We start from the raw sequence: 15,223 nt of genomic DNA, 5'->3' as shown, positions 1-15,223 counted from the left end.
GTCTGAAGTCAGGGAGCCTGATTCCTCCAGCTCCGTTTTTCTTTCTCAAGATTGCTTTGGCTATTCAGGGTCTTTTGTGTTTCCATACAAATTGTGGAATTTTTTTGTTCTAGTTCTGTGAAAAATGACATTGGTAGTTTAATAGGGATTTCATTGAAGCTTCTTTTAATTTTTAAAGCATGGTTCCCTTTTCTTCTTTGAACATATTTATAATAACTGCTTTGAAGTCTTTGCTGGCTAAAACCAAAATGTGGGTCTCCTTAAAGGCGGTTTCTATTGCTTGTTTTTTTCCTGTGAATGGGTCACTTTTCTTTTTCTTTGCGTGTGTCACAACTTTTTGTTATAAACTGGACATTTTAGATAATATATTGTTGCAGCTCTGGTTACTGATTCCCTCTCTGGGCTGAGAATATTTGTTATTGTTTTGCTTGTCTGGTTATTTAGTGACTAGTTTGGAAGTGAAGTCTGTTTCCCCTGCAGTATGCACCTTCTGAATTTCCTCACTGGAAAGCAGAGTCTTTTTTTTTTAATTGGATTTGCATTTGATTATTTTATTTTATTAAAAAAATATTTTATTTATTTGGTTGTGCCCTGTCAGTTGCAGCCGTTGGGCTCCTTAGTTGTGGCATGCATGTGGGATCTAGCTCCCTGACCAGGGATTGACCCCAGGCCCCCTGCATTGGGAGCATGGAGTCTTAACCACTGCGCCACCAGGGAAGTCCCAAAAGCAGAGTCTTTGGTATATGTACAGCCTCCCTGACTGTGGTCTCCATCCATTCCCTCCTCCTATGACTGTGGCTTTAACTGAGTTCTCTTTTACTGTCTCTTTCATCTCCTTGTTAATCTTCTTGTTTGTCTTGCAATATTGGTATCAGCTGTTAGCCTCAGCTAAGCTGATTGCTGTATTGTTTTCAACAATGCCTTGAGGCATAAATTGCTCCTGGTCTGATTCAGTTACTGTAAGGCCCTTTCTTAGAGGTAGTCTTTTAGGTCAGTCTTTGAGCCTTTCTTTTAAACTTCTAGCTTGTCTACTGTGTGGCTTTTTCGTATCATGTAGCTAGCAGCTTCCTCTTAATTGCTTTACTGTGATCACCATTGTTTTTGCTGGTGTTCTTAGGCCTGAACTTCTCCGTGTTCTATTCCAAATGAAGTCAGTCTGCTTATGGAGATATGTGGAGCTCTCTGTTCATATGGCTTGCCTCTCCTGGGAAAAAGCTTTGTGACATTGCTCTGGGAGTTGGAACAGTGACCCGCTTATATTGGAGTAACACGTCCCTTCTTTATAAGAATGGTGTTGGGTGTGGATGGTATTCTCTGGTCTTCTTGGATCGCCTCTTCTGGAGTGGAACCTCCATCCTACTAGTAAGGTCGGGTGGGGCCGCAGCCCAGTATTCTCAGCCTACCGTGCCTGGGGTAAATCTCTAAAAGTGGGGAACTAGGTGAAGGTAGGTCACTCTTTGTGCTCTTCTTTTGCAGCCTGTCTTCCAAGACATCCTCTCTGTTCAGCCTCTTTACCTTATGCTTTATTTCTATTGATGCACCCAGTTGTACCATTTGGTTATGTCTCATTCCTCCCAGTAAGACCCTGAGCTCCTGAGTGATAGTAGTTTGGGGAAAAGCCTGAAATTAGATTCAGCTGCCTTGACATCTGAAGCAGTTGAAAAAATGGGAAATGAGAAAGACAAATTTGAAAGACTTCAACAACCCATGATTAAATTATGCTGTAAGAATAGATAAGCTCTCTGGGGGAGCCTGAGTATAGAGAACAGCAAAATTCCAAGGATAAAACTTTATAGAATATAGTAGGAGAAAGGGGAGCCAATAGAGAATACAGAAAAGGAACAGATATTTTGTTTATTAATCAGATTTAGTTTTTACTCTTTTAGTTTTCATTCCCATTTCTTATTGCCTTTGTCACATCACACTGGATTTGGTTGCATACACGTGTAAGATTGCTAAATCTTCTTGGTGAATTTATCCTTTTATCATTATGTGGTAATGCTCTTTGTTTTGAGTAATTATTTTTATTCTGGAGATTACTTTATCTGCTATTATAGCCATTACTGCTTTTAAAAAATTGTACAGTATTTCTTTTTCTGTCTTTTTACTTCAACCTTCTTATGTCATTGTGTTTGAAGGGATTTTCTTCAAACACAATGGGCATATAGTTGTATTTTTTTTAAACACTGTGTTAATGTCTGTATTTTAGTTGGTGTACTAGACTATTTGCATTAAAACCATTATTGATATACTGGGCTTAAAGTCTGCCATTGTATTTGTTTTCTCTTTGTTCCTCTGTTTCTCTTTTCTTGAATTACTGTGGATTACAGGAACATTTTGATCTATCTATAGTATTTTGAGTATTGCACTGTATTGTTTCTTTAGAGGTTGCTTTAGGTGTTACAATATACATACATAATTTATAACTGTTTACTGGTATCAACTTTCACCTCTGAGAGTGAAGTAGAATTAGTTCCCTTTACCCTTCCCACTTTAAAAATAATAATTGTTTTAATATTTCGTTTAACATATATTGAGTACAACAGCAAATAGTGTTAGACAATTTCCTCAGTCATCAAATATGATTTAAGAAACTCATAAAGAGACTGAAAGTCTGTTATATTTCCTCTATTTTTATCCATTCTGTTGTGGTTTTTGTTTTTGTTTTTTTTGGTCTTTATGAACTTTCAGGTTTTTTTCCTGCTATTTTCTTTTGGTTGGAGAATTTCTCAGCCCCTCTATGTGGGTGAGTCTATTAGTGACAGATTTATTTTCTTTACCTGAAAGTGTCTTTATTCCTCATTCATTCTTGAAGGATAATTGAGCCAGACATAGAATTAATGGTTTATGGTTTTTTTCTTTCAGCACTTGCAAAATGGCATAACACTTCTTACTGGCTTCCATGTTTTCAGATGTGAAATCTACTATCATTCAAATTGGTGTTCTCCTATATCTTCTGAAATTTAATTGTGTTGTGTCTTGGTGTGGATATCTTTGAGTTTCGTATTTGGGATTCACTTAACTTCTTGAACCTGTAGATATATGTCTCACCAAATTTGGGAAGTTTCCCATTATTTCTGTGAATAGTTTTTTTTAGCGCCTCCCTCCCCACCCCCACCCCCCTTCTCTGCTTATGCCATTCTGTTGATATGAACGTTAGAGCTTTTGTTATAGCCCAAGAGCCCCTGTCTTTTAAAAATTTATTTTCTTTCTGTTGTTCAGACTTATTAATTGTATTGATATGTCCTCAAGTTCACTTATTCTATTTTCTGTCATTTCCATTCTGTCATTGAGCCTCTCAAATGAGGCTTTTATTTGTTACTGTATTTTTTTCAATTTCCATTTGTTCTTTTTTATAACTTACGTTTCTTTACTGAGATTTTATCTTATTTCATTTTCTTCAAGACATTCTTAATTGCTTGCTCAAGCGTATAAGATGGTTGCTTTTTAAATCCTTGTCAGATAATTCCATCATCTGTTTCACCTTGAGGTTGGAATCATCTGATTATCTTTCTCATTCAAGCTGTGATGTTCCTGGTTCTTGATATTGTGAATGATTTTTAATTGTGTTTTGTACATTTTGAATGTTACAGTAAGAGACTGGATCCTATTTAATCTGTTTTAGCATTCAGTTGTCTTATTTATATGTAACATATAGGTCCTGGCCTACTTGTATGGGCTTTGGTTTCAGAGACTGTTTAGTTTTCAGTTTTCACTGAACAAAGCAGATTTGCATTATAGTCTACTTTGCTCAGTGGTGCTGCTGAGGCTCATGCTTGATCTCTGCTGGTGCTGCTCATGCGGTAGAATGCTCTTCCTTAGGCCTACTGCTGTTGAGTGGAAAGTGGGAGATATTGGCCCATAGGGTGAAGGATGCTTTCCTGGGCCTGCTCCCTGGGCACCTGATGCCAGTGGATCTCCCACTTGATTCTTGCTCCTGCCATCAGTCGGGGCAAAAAGTGCTTTTCTAGGCCTCCTGGTACATTTAGGTGGGGGATGTAGGAATTCTGGGCTTCTAGGATACTGACTTTTCCTGGGCCAGCTCTCTGGGCCTCTTAGTGCTGGTGGGCTTCTCTCTTAAGTTTCTGCCAGTACTGTTGGGGAGGAAAGCACTGACCTGGGTTGCCTTCTGTCACTGGGTTGGAAATCAGGAGATTTGGAATCAGTTGCTGGCCAGAGGGTTAGGAGATTCCATCCAGGCCTTCTCTTCCTCCTTCCCCATCTTGGTGCAGGTTCCAGGACACTAGCCTCACCTAGGTCCATTCAGGATATATGAGAATTAAAAAGAAAATCCAGGGAACTCAGTGTTGTGTTGTTCCTCAAGTTCCTCAAGTGTGGTCCCTGGCCATTTGGCCTTCCACTTTCCAACCTTTCAGAGTCTTTTTATGATTTTCTGTTGAATTGTTTACAGGGAGAAGCAGAGAAAGGTGAGTTTATACTCTTTTTGTCTGGTGACGAGAAGACAACTGGAATTTTGAATATGTGAGAACTTTGGAGGCATTATTGTCTTTGGGCTGTTGGTAGAAATCATCAAATGAGGGAGTCACGGTGGTAAGAAGTGAAGTAAAGATCTTTCTCAGGCAACATTGAATAAGTTCAGGGATCTCTAGCCACAGAAGGTAGGGACACCTATGCCATGAACTTTCCCTAGGTTTTCTAAAATCTGCCCCATAATGAACTAAAAATAATAGCTAACATTCATTCCTTGCTTACTTTGTTAAGCATTTCCATAGATCATATTATTTTATATCTATACCTAACTTACGATGTTAGGTACTACTATTATCCTATTTGATAACTGAGCAAAATGAAGTTTAGAGAGGTTAAATTACTTGCCCCATAGCTGGTGAATTGGAGTGCCAGTTGTGAACCCAGGCAATATCCTCCAGAGCCTGCATTCTTAATCACTACATTATTCCACCTTTTATCTTCCCTAAACCCAACTCTTTTATTCTTCTTAAACATCAGTGATAATGTATTTCTTTCTTCTCTGTCAAATCTAAACTCTTCTGGCTGATTAAGACCTTCTGAATTCTATTTGTCCAGCTTTAAGTTTGTACATTTTGGTCATTCCAGGCAAACTATTTTATTGTTGTTATTTTTGTTTACTTTTCTACCTCTAAAGTCACGTTCATTCCTTACCCTGGTATTTTACTTATACATTTTCCCTTCCCTGGAATGCCAGTTCCTTTCTTCACATCTCTACATTCTACTTATAATTTAAGGCCTAGCTCAAGCCCCACTTTTTCTAAGAGGATTTTTGGTTACTTCATTCCATACTGTTCTTCCTTTTTTTTTTTTTGAATGTTAAATACCTATGTAACCTCACCATAAATAGCACACCTACAGTTTATTAAAATCCTCATGTATAAAGGGCACCACATTTTATTTCTGTTCAATGCCTAACACAAATATTGGCACATAATAAAGGCATGGAAAAATCTTGATGGTTGTTTCCTAACTTAAGAGTATCAGTCAGTGGAACAGTACTGGCTGTCCTCAGCTTGTTTACAGCAGCAAGCAGGAACATGGTAGGAAACAATGCTTTGTGCAAGAAAGGATCTTAAGTTCTTCTGAGCTGATATCTGCTCCCAGTGCTTCATTTACTTTCTGTGGCTGATGACTTCCAAATGTAGCACTCTGTCCAGATGTGTCTCATACTCTAGATGTTTGTGGCTAACTACCTATAGAAAATCTTCATTTATATGTCCCATGGCACTATAGCCCCAGAACTCCACGGAACTGATCATCATCTTTTCAAAGTACTCTTTCTTCTTAGTGAATGGGCATCTATCTACTTAGTTGCCAAGCTAGAAACTTCTCTTTCTACTCTTGCTCTCACCCCTGTCCATTTACACAGTCCTTTTGATTATGATTCTCAAACTACTGTTTTCACCTTTTTGGATTATTGCATTAGTAATAGGAAACTCGTCATCTTTTCTGCCTTCCTATCCATTCTTTGTATTAAGCCAGAATAGTCTTTTTTCATGACACACTTGATAATATCACTTCTAGTTTGAAACCCCTGCTTTCCATTGCTACCTTCAGGATAAATTCCAAACTCCTTAATATGTCATAGGAGGTCCCTGCTCACCTCTTTAGCCTCACACTTGTCTCTTTGATCATATTGAACTACTGCTATTCGTTCATTATGCTAGGTCCTCTAGTCTCCTTGATCTTACAGATGCTATTTTCTCTGTTTGGATGACTTTCTTCCTCTACTCCTTGTGCCCCATCTTTGCCCAACTCTTCATCCTTTCATTCTCAGCTTAGATGTCTTCTAGGAAATATTTCCTGGTTTCCACCATTCACCATGTGTCCTTGAGAAAGAGTCAGTACTCCTTGTATATGTGTTCTCATGGTATTCTATAAACACTCACATTCATCACTGCTCTGAACACATAGTATAGTAATTGCTTGTTTACTTATTTCTGTTTCCCACTAGACTTTAAACTCTTTGAGGGTAGAGCTGGGGCTTTGTTAATATTTTATTTACTTCTGGCCATGAGAGGTGCTTAGTAAATAGTACATATTGAAGGACTTAGTGAATTATTGAATATTAAATGAATTAGATGTCTGGGTAGACTTCAGTAAGAGATGGGTGAAATAAGGAGGTAGGCTTTGTCCTTTTTGGGGAGATCAGTTCTCAAGAAAGTGGGTTAAATGAAAAGAAAAATCATATAAACAACTTTATTTCAGTTGTTATTATGAAGGCTTGTGGATTTTTTTCTTGTATTAAAAGCTTTTATTGATCTCATTAATATGGGGCCATCTCTATGACTTGTATGCATATATGCCTTTTTTTATGTTGTTTGGTTGTTATTAGGGTTTGTGATCCCTGACCACAACCTTAATTGGTTTAATTATCCATTAGTTTTCTTGCCGTAATTTACAATTAAAGTCATGTCTTTGGTTTAGCCTACTTCACGTTATTTGTTTGGTTTCTGTCTCGGAGATGTGACTTTGGTTTGGGGCAGGACATTGGGAGCATTCTCTGAAAGATGAAGGGCCTGGAAGCAAGACCCAAAATACCATCTTCCACCTGCCCTCCCTTCTGTAAGGGTGCACTTACTATTTGCCAGGTATATTACATACTTATCTCATTTAACCTTCACAACCATATGAGGGTGGTATGATGAAGGAACTGACTTTCTGGTTATTCTATTAGGAAATAGTAAACTTTGGATTTGAGCCTGTGTCTGAGTTCATGATCTTTACACAAGACCAGTAGTTCTTTAGCTTTTAGGAACTGCTGCCCTTTTAGGAATGCAGAGGAGTCTATAGCCCACTTACCTTACCAAATACCACTTTCACATAGAAGAACTTAGTGATAGCAACAAAAAAGTGAGGTTATCTAATGAGCTTCTGTATGTGATTTTCATGTTACAAAACAGTGCCCTATAAACTCAACAGTTTTCTTACATTTAACTTGATATTGCGTTGCAAGTTATTCAGATGACATACATTTGTCAACAAGACAACATCCATAAAGTATCACACTATATAGGCACTTTGTTTTTTTTAAAAAATATGTATGTCTGTCTGTCTGTCTGTCTGTCTATGTCAAGTCTTAGCTGCGGCATGCAGGATCTTTTGTTGCGGCACGCAGGATCTTTCGCTGCAGCATGCAGGCTGTTCGTTGCGACGCACGGGCTCTGTAGTTGTGGCGCTTGGGCTCCAGAGCACGTGGGCTCACTAGTTGTGGCGCACGGGCTCAGTAGTTGTGGTATGTGGGGTTAGTTGCCCCACGGCATGTGGGATCTTAGTTCCTCGACCAGGGATTGAACCCACGTCCCCTGCATTGGAAGGCGGATTCTCAACCATTGGACCACCAGGGAAGTCCCTATAGGCACTTTGGAAGGGTTATATTTACATCTGCTTTGTCAATAATGGTATCAAGAATTTCTATTTGAACTATAATATATACATGTATTATAGTCTAGGTTTGAGAAGACTTAGGTTAATGTTGATACAAACATCTATCAATTTACTCAAGGATTAACCAAATAACCCACAAAAAATTATACTTACCTAGTTATCAGTAATTACTAATTAGGAAATTGTAAAAACAGTAAAGTTACAGTAGTTCATAATTAGAGAGCAAGAATAACAACAATGAAAACAAAGACCAACTTAAAATATTACCAGTATCCTTTTTAAAACTGCAGGAATTTCAGTGTACTTGCTGTGCAGACAAAATAGATTCTCTTCAGGACAGCCAGACCTGTTAGTGGTGACTGAATTGGAGGTCTTGAAATCCAGAAGTATGCTAATTTATTTTTGTGTGCTAATATTAATAATCCATAATAATTCACTTGATGATTACTAATAAGAAGCCCTTAGTTGTATGTAAAACAAAACTGGAATTGCATCTCATTTTGTCTGTGAGAAATAAAGTACTTGCTTGTTGTTCTTATTAAATGAGGTCATAGAGGATTTCAGATTATACTTTGAGAAATAAAACTATGCTCTTTGTCTCCCATAGAAATCCTCTATGTTAATAAGCATTTGGCTCCAGTGGGTAAACAGTTCTTCAGAAAATCCTAACCAGGTTGTTAGTCTGTCTCTAAAAGGCATCAATATAAACTTTTGGAATACTATAGTCTTTTTCTGGGCAGTTCTCTTCTTCCTCATGTCCAGACTTTTCTCTTCAACCCTTCCCCTAAAAATGGATTTTGAAGAATTCAGTAGATATATAGTAATGTTGTAACGTTCACAGTCAGCATATTTATTCCTGTTTCAAGGGCTGAGAGGGTAGTACTCTACAACTGTGCCATTCATCATCATGTATTCCTTACATATGCAAACATATTTCAAAAATGATAGTGGATTTATTATCAACATTGCTTCTGACAGTTTGAAGTGTATGTCCTTAAGCTTATATGGAACTGCCAGAAATTTCTTCATGAACACAGGTCTCCTCCTACACTTTTTGCAGCTTAACTTGCAGTAGTTCTTCTAGTTTCCTTTACTAATCTTTTCCTTCCTGCTGAAGTCTTCTTAAGTAGGGACTAGTTATTTTGTGTAACACATCTTTCAAGGATCTGGGCTGTATATCTTAACTCCTTGGTTGTTATCTCATTTGTTCCCTTCTAGGTACTAGATGTCACTATTAATTTGTAATGATCAAAACATGTAAAAACTTTGAAAAATTAGAAAATCATTTGGAACAAATGTTCTTTAATCTGTTTATTTTTCATTTTTAAATATGTTTCATATGTACAACATTATGTTTCGACATCTGTATGCACTACAGCATGTTCATCACCAAAAGTGTAGTTTCCCTCTGTCACCATACAGTTGACCCCCTTTATCCATTTCAGCCACCTCCCACCCTCCTTTCCCTTGGTAACCACTACTCTCTTCTCTGTATCTGTGTATTTTTTAGTTTGGTTTGTTTGTTCGGGTATTTATTGTTTATTTTCTTATTTATATGAGTGAAATCATGCAGTGTTGTCTTCTCTTTCTGACTTATTTCACTTAGCATAATACCCTCAGGGTCCATCTGTGTTGTTGCAAATGGCAAGATTTCATCTTTTTTTTTAATGGCTGAGTAGTATTTCATTGTATGTACAGTTGACCCCTTGTACAACGTGGGGGTAGTCTGCATATAACTGCAGATTCAATCAACCGCAGACTGTTGTACTCTAGTGTTTACTGTTGAAAAATATCCACTTGTAAGTGGACCTGCAAAGTTCAAACCCACAGTGTTCAAGCATCAACTGTACGTACCACATCTTATTTATCCATTCATCTGTCGATGGGCACTTAGGTTGTTTCCATACCTTGTCTATTGTAAATAATGCTGCAATCAAGGGTGTTATTATTAGTGTTTTTTCTTTTATAATTAGTGTTTTCATATTCTTCAGATAAATACACAGAAGTGGAATAGCTGGGTCATATGGTAGTTCTATCCTTTTTTTTAATATTCATCAGTCCATACCCTTGAAGGGGTATCTTTATGTATTTCTCCTTGACCTTTCTTTCTTCCTTCCTTCCTTTCTTTCTTTCTTGCTTGCTTGCTTGCTTGCTTGCTGCGTCGAGTCTTAGTTGCGGCACAGGGATCTTTCATTGCGGCATGCAGGATCTTCATTGCGGCGCATGGGCTTTTCTCTAGTTGTGGCATGTGGGCTCTGTAGTTGCAGCACATGGACTCTCTAGTTGTGGCATGTGGGCTCAGTAGTTGCAGCACACGGGCTTAGTTGCCCTGAGGCATGTGGCATCTTAGTTCCCTGCCCAGGGATCGAACCCACATCTCCTGCATTGGAAGGCAGATTCTTAACCACTGGACCACCAGGGAAGTCCCTATTCTTAATTTTTTTGAAGAACCTCCATACTGTTTTCCATAGTGGCTACACCAATTTACATTCCCACCAACAGTGCACAGGAGTCCCTTTTTTTCCACATCCTCGCCAGTACTTTTTATTTCTTGTCTTTTTATTAATAGCCATTTTAACAGGTGTGAGGTGATAGTTTCATATGATTTTGATTTGTATTTCCCTAATAACTAATGATGTTTAACATCTTTTCCTGTGTCTGTCTATATGTCTTCTTTGGAAAAACGTCTATTCAGGTTCTTTGCCCATTTTTAATCAGGTTGTTTTGTTGTTGTTGTTGAGTTGTATAGATTCTTTACATATTTTGGATATTAACCCCGTATTGGATATATGATTTGCAAGTAGCTTCTCCTATTTAGTAGGTGATCTTTTCATTTTGTTGATGGTTTCCTTTGCTGTGCAGAAGCTTTAGTTTGATGTAGTTGCTTTTGTTTCCGTTGCCTGAGGAGACATATCAGGAAAGATACTGCTAAGTCCAATGTCAAAGAGTATACTGTGTATGTTTTCTCGAGGAGTTTTATAGTTTTAGGTCTTACATTCAAGTCTTTAGTCCATGTTGAGTTACTTTTTGTGTATGGTGTAAGATGGTGGTCTAGTTTCATTCCTTTGCAGGTGCTTTTCCCGTGCGGTGGTGGTTTCCCAACACCATTTATGGAGGAGATTGATTTTTCTCCATGGTATGTTTTTTGCTCCATTGTCATAAATTAATTGTTCATATGTGTGTGGGTTTATTTCTCGGCTCTCAATTTTGTTGCATTGATCTTTATATCTGTTTTTTCTGCCAATACCATGCTGTTTTGATTACTGTAGACTTGTAGTCAAATTTGAAATTAGGGAGTGTGATACCTCCAGCTTTGTTCCTTTTTCTGAGGATTGCTTTGAGCATTTGGGTCTTTTGTGCTTTCATATAAGTTTTAGCATTGCTTCTTCTATTTCAGTGAAAAATGCCATTAGTATTTTTATAGAGATTCCATTGAATCTATAGATTACTTTAGGTAATACGGACATTTTAACAATGTTAATTCTTCCAGTCCATAAGTACAGACTATCTTTCCATTTCTTTGGGTCTTCTTCCATTTCTTTCAACTGTGTCTTATAATTTTCATTGTATAGCTCTTTCACCTCCTTGGTTAAATTTATTCCTAGGTATTTTATTCTTTTTGATGCAGTTGTAAATGGGATTATTTCCTTAATTTCTTTTTCTGATCATTCATTATTAGTGCATAGAAATGCAGCTGTTTTTTGTATAGCAATTTTGTATCCTGCAACTTTATGGAAATCGTTTTTCGTTGGAGTCGTTAGGATTTTCTATATATAGCATCATGTTATCTGCAAAGAGAGACAGTTTTACTTCTTCCTTTCTGACTTGGATGTCTTTTATTTCTATTTCTTGCCTAATTGCTCCAACTAGGACTTCCAGTAGTATGTTGAGTAAAAGTGATGAGAGTGGGCATCCTTGTCTTGCTCCTGATCTTAAGAGGAAAAGCTTTTAGCTTTTCACCATTGAGTCACTGAGTATGATGTTGGCTGTGGGTTTGTTGTATATGGCCTTTATTATGTTGAGGTACATTCCTTCTGTATCCCTTTTGTTGATAGTTTTTATCATAAGGGAGTAGTGAATCTTAGCAAATGCTTTTTTTCTTTTTAAGGAAAATCATTTATTTTTTTACACTAGAAATAATGTACTTTAAGCTGAGGAAATTCTACATTATAAAATGATATAGTTTGTTGTAGGAAAAAAATAAGAGTAGTGGATAGGGGTCTTGGTTTTCATATACTTTCCTGTTACAGATGAGAAAATCTTAAGTTCACAGAGACCAAACAAAATTCCTAAGGCCATAGAGGAAGTTGATTACAGAATGATTACCAAAAACCGAGGTTTCTGAGTCCAGGTCAGTTACTTACCCAACATGGCCTTGGATGCATTTGGTCATTTTTTTCCAAAACACTGGTTTGTTTAATGGGGCAAAAATGAATCAGTTGTTAGGCCAAGGGAGCCGCTCAAATTTGAGACATTTATACACTGTTATGAGGTTATAAATTCCAAGTCTATGTAAGGTAAATGAGGAAACTGAAGGCTATACAAGTAATTCAGACATAGTCACTCAGGAAGATAAAGACTGATGTAGAGATAGAAACAAGTTCTGCTTCCTGACCTATTACCCTTCATAGGAAGCTTTTTTTTTTTTTGAATTTATTTTTTTATACAGCAGGTTCTTATTAGTTATCCATTTTATACATATCAGTGTATATGTTTCAATCCCAATATATTGCATATATTGAGATGATCACAATTTTTATTCTTCATGTTGTTAACAAAGTGTATCTCATTGATTGACTTGTGGATATTGAACCATCCTTGCATCCCTAGATTAATTCCCACTTGATCATGGCATATCACCCCTTTCATGTATTGTTGAATTTGGTTTGCTAATACTTTGTTGAGGATTTTTACATCTGAATTCATCAGGTATACTGGCCTGTAATTTTCTTTTTGTGTAATGTCCTTGTCTGGTTTTGGTATCAGGGTAATGCTGGCTTCATAAAATGAGTTTGGAAGTGTTCTCTCCTCTTGTATTTTTTAGAAAAGTTTGATAAGGATTGGTTTTAATTCTCTGAATGTTTCATAGAATAAAACAGTGAAATTATCTGGTCCTGGACTTTTGTTTGTTGCGACACTTTTTTTTTTTTAATATCCCATTGCTCCGTTTTATTTATTTATTTATTTGTTTATTTTTGGCTGTGATGGGTCTTTGTTGCTGCACACAGGCTTTCTCTAGTTGTGGCAAGTGGGGGCTACTCTTCCTTGTGGTGTGTGGGCTTCTCAATGTGGTGGCTTCTCTTGTTGTGGAGCACAGGCTCTAGGCATGCAGGCTTCAGTAGTTGTGGCACCTGGGCTCAGTAGTTTGTGGCTTGCAGACTCAGTAGTTGTGTCGCATGGGCTTAGTTGCTCTGTGGCATGTGGGATCCTCCTGGACCAGGGCTTGAACCTGTGTGCCTTGCATTGCCAGGTGGATTCTTAACCACTGTGCCACCAGAGAAGTCCCTTTTGGGTCACTTTGAGTGCTGATTCAATCTCCTTACTAGGCTGTTCAGATTTCCTATTTCTTCATGATTGAGACTTGGTAGATTGTACTTTTCTAGGAATTTATCCATTTCTTCTAGGTTGTCAAATTTGTTGGCCTAAAATTGTTCATAGCAGTCTCTTACCCTTGTTATTTCTGTGCTATTATTTGGAAATCTCCTTTTTCATTTCTCAGTTTATTTATTTGAGTCCTTTTTCTTCCTCTGTCTAGCTAAGGCAGTGTTAGGAGCCAGCTCTTAGTTTCATTGATCTTTTACATTGTCTTTTTAGTCTCTATTTCATTTATTTCAAGTACGATCTTTGTTATTTCCTTCCTTACTAACTTGGGGCTTTGTTCTTCTCTTTCTAGTTCTTTTCCTTTGAGGTGTAAAGTTAGGTTATTTTACATTTTTGTTGTTTCTTGATGTGGGCATTTATCACTATAAACTTCCCTCTTTGAACTTTTTGCTGTATCCCGTAAGTTTTAGTATGTTGTATTTCCATTTTCATTTGTCTCCAGGTGATTTTTATTTCCTTTTTGATTTCTTCTTTGAGCTGTTGGTTGTTCAGTTTGTCAGTCTTTGTTGATTTATTAATTTTCTGAGCTGTTTATTTTCTCACAAAAATTTCTGTATCCCATTTTCCTTCTCAAGTTACTACACAGGTTACATTGTTCCTTGTTTAGTTTTTTTGAAGAGTTAGTACTTGGTACTTTACTTCTTTACTTTACAATCATTATTCAAGCTGTTTCATCATGCATTCAGCTACTTTTTTGAAGCTCATTAGTGGATTTAGAACGGCAGTTAGTTGTAGTGAAAAGAGTTCAGAATTTGGAGTTAGGATTAAAAGGTTAAAGTGCCTGTTTTTGTCACTTACTCAACATACAACTCTAGAAAAATTATATATTTTTGCTACTCAAAATGTAGTCTGAGGATCAGTAGTATTGGGCATTATCAGGGAGCTTGTTAGAAATGCAGAATTTCAGATCCCACCCCAGACCTACTCACTCAGTCAGAATCTGCAAGTTAACAAGATCTCTACAAAGAGAAGCACTGTTATATCATTATCTTTGAAACTTAATGTAAAGTAGAGACAATACTTGCTGTATATATTAATCATCTTATCACTATCTGACATAGCGTATGTTTTAGTAATTTGTTTATTGTCTGCTTCCTCCTATTAGAATGTAAGCTCTGTGAGGGAGAATTAGAATGTAAGTTTTGTCTGTTTGCTTATTGCTCTATTTTCTATATGTAGAACAGTGACTAGCACATAGTAAACATTCATTTTTTTGAATCAGCAAATGAATGTCAAATCTTGTAATTTTGATTGCAGTCATTTACTTTTCACTGCTATTTAGAGCTACTTTCATTTAGTATTAGATAGTACAAATATATAACGTTTCCAGTGTTGCAGAAAGTTCTTTTAGATAGTACTGCTTACGACGCTTTTGCATTCCCTTCCACCCAGATTCAAGAGAATCTGTATTTCTGCAGTACAGTTCTGATCAAATCTGTCAACAGCTCCCCATGCCATGTAGAATTAATTTCAAACTCCTTAGTGTAACCTTTAGAGTCTTTACAGTTTCATTTAATTAAAAATACATATTTTATTCAGGGTGTATTTATTAGGAGAGTCAGTTAAATCCACTGCATGCATAGCATCCATCTGGGCTATATTGCTTTGCCCTCATATGACTTAGGGGAAAGGGGATTTCATGAAAATAAGCTGATGATCCTTTGCTATGCCTTGGAGTAAAGTATTTTGTCTCTGATTGAGGAGTCTTACGTCTTCTGAAAACATACATGACACAATAACAGGC

The 15,223-nt window shown here is 37.0% G+C and overlaps 1 protein-coding gene across 1 annotated transcript in view; it reads left to right on the top strand.

Annotated features, from left to right (window-relative positions):
* The window catches only part of ALMS1 (ALMS1 centrosome and basal body associated protein), a 147,743-nt gene that overhangs the window by 52,483 nt on the left and 80,037 nt on the right, over positions 1 to 15,223 (top strand). The gene's annotated exons all lie outside the window — the stretch shown is intronic.

Source organism: Delphinus delphis, chromosome 12, assembly GCF_949987515.2.
Source record: "Delphinus delphis chromosome 12, mDelDel1.2, whole genome shotgun sequence".
Classification (NCBI taxonomy): domain Eukaryota; kingdom Metazoa; phylum Chordata; class Mammalia; order Artiodactyla; family Delphinidae; genus Delphinus; species Delphinus delphis.
The sequence above is the reverse complement of the archived record's forward strand: the minus strand, read 5'-3'. Positions and strand labels throughout refer to the sequence as shown.